This window comes from Girardinichthys multiradiatus, chromosome 18 (assembly GCF_021462225.1).
Source record: "Girardinichthys multiradiatus isolate DD_20200921_A chromosome 18, DD_fGirMul_XY1, whole genome shotgun sequence".
Lineage (NCBI taxonomy): Eukaryota > Metazoa > Chordata > Actinopteri > Cyprinodontiformes > Goodeidae > Girardinichthys > Girardinichthys multiradiatus.
The window spans coordinates 19,518,447-19,526,481 of record NC_061810.1 but is presented as its reverse complement, the minus strand read 5'-3'; positions in this window follow the sequence as shown (position 1 = coordinate 19,526,481).

Genomic DNA, 8,035 nt, shown 5'->3' with positions numbered 1-8,035 from the left:
TAAACACCAGGTGTGTTAGATCAGGGAGAGAGCTCTCCCTCCTGTGGTTGGAATGTATGTGATGCTGTGAACTGGAATGAAATGTTTGAAGAATGGCATAAAAAAAAGTCAGAGCTCTACAATTCCTGGATTCTGTCTGATTTTTTTCGTCGCAAACCAACAGCCAGGTACAAATAAGCAACATCATAATGGAAAACATGAAACATAAGCAATAAGTACAGAATATTGAAGATCATCATTAAAAGCATAGACAAATCCAGGATGTCAGCCATTGACTGCTGACAATATGCACCAGTCCCAATGCAACACTGCAAGGACCAAGCAGCTATACAGGATGAATGGATACAAGCATCATACACCCCGACAGAATGACAAATCCATTGTTAGCCATTTTATTCCACTTTAGCCTTTATTAAATTTTAACTTTAAAAGTTAAAGAAGTCTATGCATATTATCCTTGAAAGTAACTTGAAAACAGTCAACACTGTCCCTTGTTCTTCACCAGTCACACTTACAAAAGAAACAATGTCACTGTTAATAGGGAGCAAAAGGGGAGTGAAGCTTCAAGGTTACTTACAAGTCAGTGCAAATTGAGAAAGATTTATTTTCCGGATAGAGCACCGATGAGAGAAATGCATTTCTTCAATGGATTGTGGATTAAGCACCAAAGGATGGCCACACGCGCACAAATTCTCAAATCTCATCAAAGGGCACAGTGGCTCACCAACACACTCACATATACAAACATTCCTCACGCATTAAACCAGAAACATTGCATGCACAGAACAAAGATTTGCCAATTGGCCAGACCATCCATGCAGGAAAGGATTTAAATATCACTGAAAATGGGGCCACACTGATTGCATCACTTCCGATTCAGCAGAGCTAGTCAAATGCCTCTGGTGACTAAGTAATTCAATACCCCCCGAACGTATGCATAATGCCACAAATAACCCTGCATGCATCAACACCTGCAAACTTTAATTAAATGCAGTCGCTTCTGTTTTCAAGGATATAAGGTGTGTTCAGCTTGTGATCTGGCATCAGGGTTGTTACAAGCTATATATATATATATATATATATATATATACACTTATAAATTACAGTTTGTTTCTAAGCTTGCCTCATCTGAGTATAAGGAAAATTATGTGGTAGCTACTCCCTATTAATGTTGTGATGATGTTTTTGCACTTATTTGAAATTTAAAACACATCCATCTAATCATTTATTTCTGTTTCTGATGTAGGTTATGTAAAGATAAGATTACATTTTATAAGGCTATCAAAAGTTGTGATATTTTTGTTGATGTTTTAGTACACATTTGCAAATTTTATATTTTGAGATGTTACAAAAGTAATTTCTAACTTACAATTGTACCTGTTAAACCTATTGTTTTTCTATTATTGAACTTACAAAAGATTATAATACAGTTTGCGTCTAAGCTTGCCTCATCTGAATATGAGAAAAATGTGGCAACTGCTTCCTATTGCCGACTGCTAAAAAAAAAATAGGACGTGGAAAACATTTGATCTAATAAATAAATGATCACATTACATACACAGAGGGATTAGCAGAGGGAGGTAATATCTCTCAGTTTATGCTGTTTCTTTTAGGTGTTGGGACACCACCATTTTGGTCGGGTAAATGACTGTTACTATGCAGCTCAACAGGCGTCGCAGCTCTGACCGGAGTTTCTAAAAACCACCTGAAGTGAACGCTGAGCTGCTTTTTCCAGCCGTAGTGTGCCAATACTATGCTTGAAGGTGATCTTTGGAGTAATAGAAGCTCGCGGGTGGGTTTATTTTTCCTCCACACTGGCCATTCCCCGAAGAGCTTCACAAAGCTGGAAATCTGTCTGATATAAGAAGACCAGTAGAGTCATATCCCAGTCGAATCCAGGAGAAGGTGAAAGTCCACAGAGGTTTTGGTTTCGAAGGAGATTAGTTTTCTCCTTGTTTGTTTCAGTCGACTGTAATGGTTCATCATATTTTCCCCGTTTTGGACGAAGGAGGAGTGGTAGGTGACCATTTAGAGCGTTTGTGGACGTGCAACACTTGCCACTGACAACTTCATCCCTTTCTAGATGGAAGCCCCCTCGCCTGCACCACTCTTCCAAAGAATTCACCGCCAAGTAAACCCGTTTCGTTTCCTATTTCGGGACATTTTTGGTCTCTAGTTTGGACAGGGTGACGTAGATGGGTTAAGGTGACCTTGGATCACCATGAATTAATCCAAGGTATGAACTTGTTGCATGCAATATTGATTGAAATGTATACTAAACTGTTTTGACTGCTAATTTAATACTGTTGGACTCTGAAGTGTGGCTGTGCAGCAAAGTTGAAGTTCAGCATATTCACTGTGGTTTTAATCAACTAAGTGCTGACTCAGTCAGAATTAAAGCAGACTTTAAGGCAGACTGACGCTGCAAACAGAGCCTTGTGTTCATCTCCATTGTTTCACCATCTATTGGCCCTTTGTGTTTTTCACTGAGTTCCCGCCTTGGGGGGTTTTATGACTGTATGCTGGAGTAGCTCTGTTAGCAGATAAAGAGCTAAGCCGCTCCTGAAGGATCAGCCTATGTGGAAACTCAATGCCTTCCACTGATTGTGTTTTCCATATTTCAAGTCAATCCAAAGCTTTGATCCATTCCCACTCAGTCCATAAACCGCTGGTTTGACCTCCATCTACACAGCATGCATCTTTGTTATTGGTTAAAAATGTACCCCTTTTGTAGAACACTGCATGCTTAATTAGGTGAAAAGTTGTTGACTAGAATAGTTAGTAAGAGAGAATATTGGTTTAATACCTTATCACATAGATAAAGAGACAGCATTTGTGTTTATTTTGTGTTAAGACTGATTATTTTTCAAAATAAGGTTAGTGTTCCACTCCATTCAGTAAAACGGTTGACAACACAGTGACATTTAGTGTGGTTTTGGTTAATAATTATCAATTATTAATGATAATTAAGTAATTGTAATTTTCAAGTGCCCAATAATATATATATATATATATATATATATATATATATATATATATATATATATATATATATATATATATATATATATATATATATATATATATATATATATATTTATATATATATATATTTATATATATATATGACCCAGGTCATTACACAAACCCAGGTCCATACCGAATATATATATATATATATATATATATAAATTGCCTTATACAGACAGCCTACAGTAAAGTAAAATATTGATACATTTTAATTAGTTTGAGTTTGGACTTTGCTGAGCGAGAGAGATCTCGAGGGGGCCACAGATGAGAGTAACAATTAACACACACACATAACATATAACAATTGTGTGTGTGTAAGACTTAACACATACACACACACACACACACTATATATATATATATATATATGTACCCTGCCTCTCGCCCATAGACTGCTGGTGATAGGCACCAGCTCCCCTCGCGACCCACTATGGAATAAGCGGTAGAAAATGACTGACTGACTATATATATATATATATATATATATATGCCCCCAAGTCCTCTCCAGCCCCTCTTTAGCTCCGCCCCTAAGTACCGGCAAGACTTTAAAACTACTTTCACCCCTGCAAGGCAGGGATGGTGTCTTCTTGGCATTCTGCCACAACATTTTCATGTTGGCCCAAACATCCTATGCATTGTTTGTCGCAAACTGGTTTTCTTGCACCAGTGGTTTCCATCTTGCCACTTTTTCTTCGAGGCTGGATATGTGGACTGCCCCACGAGCTTTCCTTTCAACAGATTTCCCAAATTTACTCCTGGAGTTCTGCAGCTATTCCAGAATTATAGGCTTCTCTGTCGCTTCTACTGGTGTGCAACACTAAGTTTGTTTTGGATATCATGAGGCTCAGTAGGAAGAGTAGTCGTCTTGCAATCAGAAGGTTGTGGGTTCAATTCCAGCGTCCTCCTGCCATAGGTTGATGTGCCCCTGGGCAAGGCACTTAACCTCAAGTTGCCTACCGATCTGCGTACCGGTGTATGAATGTGTGAGTGTTAGTGAGTGCAATTGGGTGAATGTGACTCTAGTGTAAAGCACTTTGAGTGGTGTGTATGACTGGAAAAGCGCTATATAAGTTCAGTCCATTTAACATTAACAAAATTATTAATAAAGTGAGAAAATTAACTTCTCAGTAAAACTAACAAATCAGAGCACCACTGTTATGCCCTCGTCATTTTTGTATAATTGATGATGCTACGTGAGATGTTCTTGGCACATTGTTTTAACAACTAAACTTACATTAATCTTCTCCACAAATTTATTCCACAAGTTCGTGCTACAACAAGACAAAACATGAAAAAGTTGAAAGGTAATGAACACTTTCTAATATAAACCTATCATCTGGTAAAAAGATTATTTATTAACAAAGGTATGGGATATTGTGGATAACTGTGTTTATGTGAAGTTCCTAAGAATAAAAAAACAATACATTTCTGTAAGAGAAACCTTCAAAAACTTTTCTTGTAACTGATTACCATCACAGAACAATAGTGTCGATGATGAGAAATTTAGAGTAATCTCAGAGAGAAGAAACAGAAAAAAAAACAGACAGCAGTCCAAAAAGGGAGAAAGGAACTATGATAGATAGAGAGCAGTGACACGTTGAGGGAGTGGGTCAGGAAGAATAAAGAACTGTGGATGGGAGTCAGACACTGTACTGAGTGCTGGGAATGGATGGAAGGACACAGAGTGGAGGGGAATGTCCTTTTGCTAGAATAGATCTGATTGAGGTCAGTTTTGCTACCAGATAAGGCACCACTATAATCACCCTCTATCTGCCTCATCACCATGAAGGGGCCGGCCTCATCAAGAGGGAAAGAAAGAGACTGCTCTGAGACATAGAAATAGAGAGAGACAGAAAAAAATTTGACCGTAGAGACACAAATATGAGCAAGCTTTGCTGAAGAAGACAGTGGAAGAGGCAGTTCGCCAATGAGATAAAGAGAAGAGTTAGAAAGAGGTGCTGCTTTATATAGAATGTTGAACTGATCTTATGAAAGCAATGGGTGCAATAAATATAAAATAGGAGAAAAAAAAACACAGGTCACTAGCAGCATCAGCACCAGGAACAGTGTGGAACGCACAAGACCAAAAAACTATTATATTAACAGGAAAGGTTTCTGCATTCAGAAGGTAGAATTTAAGTAGAATGGTGAGAAGTATTCTAATTTAAGATAAGTAAACATAAAGATTTTTAAAATTTCCCTGGCTGATCTGGTTTTACACTATTTGAAGTCAAATATCAGTTATATACAGTGCCTTGCGAAAGTATTCGGCCCCCTTGAACTTTTCAACCTCTTGCCACATTTCAGGCTTCAAACATAAAGAAATAAAATTCTAATTTTTTGTGAAGAATCAACAAGTGGGACACAATCGTGAAGTGGAATGAAATTTATTGGATGTGTCAAACTTGTTTAACAAATAAAAAACTGAAAAGTGGGGCGTGCAATATTATTCGGCCCCCTTGCGTTAATACTTTGTAGCGCCACCCTTTGCTGCAATTACAGCTGCAAGTCGCTTGGGGTATGTCTCTATCAGTTTTGCACATCGAGAGACTGAAATTCTTGCCCATTCTTCCTTGCAAAACAGCTCGAGCTCAGTGAGGTTGGATGGAGAGCGTTTGTGAACAGCAGTCTTCAGCTCTTTCCACAGATTCTCGATTGGATTCAGGTCTGGACTTTGACTTGGCCATTCCAACACCTGGATACGTTTATTTGTGAACCATTCCATTGTAGATTTGGCTTTATGTTTTGGATTATTGTCTTGTTGGAAGATAAATCTCCCTCCCAGTCTCAGGTCTCTTGCAGACTCCAATAGGTTGTCTTCCAGAATGGTCCTGTATTTTGCCCCATCCATCTTCCCATCAATTTTGACCATCTTCCCTGTCCCTGCGGACTAAAAGCAGGCCCAAACCATGATGCTGCCACCACCATGTTTGACAGTGGGGATGGTGTGTTCAGGGTGTTGAGCTGTGTTGCTTTTACGCCGAACATATCGTTTTGCATTGTGGCCAAACAGTTCGATTTTGGTTTCATCTGACCAGAGCAACTTCTTCCACATGTTTGGTGTGTCTCCCAGGTGGCCTGTGGCAAACTTTGAATGAGACTTTTTATGGATATCTTTGAGAAATGGCTTTCTTCTTGCCACTCTTCCATAAAGGCCAGATTTGTGCAGTGTACGACTGATTATTGTCCTATGGACAGACTCTCCCACCTCAGGTGTAGATCTCTGCAGTTCATCCAGAGTGATCATGGGCCTCTTGGCTGCATCTCTGATCAGTCTTCTCCTTGTTCGAGATGAAAGTTTAGAGGGACGGCCGGGTCTTGGTAGATTTGCAGTAGTCTGATACTCCTTCCATTTCAATATGATTGCTTGCACAGTGCTCCTTGGGATGTTTAAAGCTTGGGAAATATTTTTGTATCCAAATCCGGCTTTAAACTTCTCCACAACAGTATCTCGGACCTGACTGGTGTGTTCCTTGGTCTTCATGATGCTCTCTGCGCTTTGAACAGAACCCTGAGACTATCACAGAGCAGGAGCATTTATACGGAGACTTGATTACACACAGGTGGATTCTATTTATCATCATCAGTAATTTGGGACAACATTGGATCATTCAGAGATCCTCACTGAACTTCTGGAGTGAGTTTGCTGCACTGAAAGTAAAGGGGCCCAATAATATTGTACGCCCCACTTCTCAGTTTTTTATTTGTTAAAAAAGGTTTGACACATCCAATAAATTTCATTCCACTTCATGATTTTGTCCCACTTGTAGTTGATTCTTCACAAAAAATTAGAATTTTATATTTTTATGTTTGAAGCCTGAAATGTGGCAAAAGGTTGAAAAGTTCAAGGGGGCCGAATACATTCGCAAGGCACTGTACTGCCTGCCAAAAGAGTTAGAACCCCTTTCTCATTTAATGGTTTTGTGTAGGTTTATGACTATTTACATTGTTCTCACTGAATACATCAGACCTGTCAATGAACACATATGGAATTATGTTCGCCTCCTCTGTTTACGACTATTGGTGGTGCAATGCATTGTGGGATATGATGCTGGCCCAAGTCCGCAGAAGGATGGATCTTCAATAAAATGGATGAAATAAGAATATCTATGGGTTCTTTTAGAGTACTTCGTTTGATGCGTACTTAGGGTTGGAACAGTGCTTGAGCCACTGCGATGAAGTGTCAAAAGCAGGCGAAAACACTCCTACAGACAACTATGCATGTTTTGAACCACATTACCCATAAGTCCTCGAGGGCCGTCCGACTTTCATTCCATATATGCAGACTTTCATTCAATATACAGGTCCTTCTCAAAAAATTAGCATATTGTGATAAAGTTCATTATTTTCTATAATGTAATGATGAAAATTTAACATTCATATATTTTAGATTCAATGCACACTAACTGAAATATTTCAGGTCTTTTATTGTCTTAATACAGATGATTGTGGCATACAGCTCATGAAAACCCAAATTCCTATCTCACAAAATTAGCATATTTCATCCGACCAATAAAAGAAAAGTGTTTTTAATACAAAAAACGTCAACCTTCAAATAATCATGTACACTTATGCACTCAATACTTGGTCGGGAATCCTTTTGCAGAAATGACTGCTTATATGCGGCGTGGCATGGAGGCAATCAGCCTGTGGCACTGAGGTCTTATGGAGGCCCAGGATGCTTCGATAGCGGCCTTTAGCTCATCCAGAGTGTTGGGTCTTGAGTCTCTCAACGTTCTCTTCACAATATCCCACAGATTCTCTATGGGGTTCAGGTCAGGAGAGTTGGCAGTCCAATTGAGTACAGTGATACCATGGTCAGTAAACCATTTACCAGTGGTTTTGGCACTGTGAGCAGGTGCCAGGTCATGCTGAAAAATGAAATCTTCATCTCCATAAAGCTTTTCAGCAGATGGAAGCATGAAGTGCTCCAAAATCTCCTGATAGCTAGCTGCATTGACCCTGCCCTTGATAAAACACAGTGGACCAACACCAGCAGCTGACA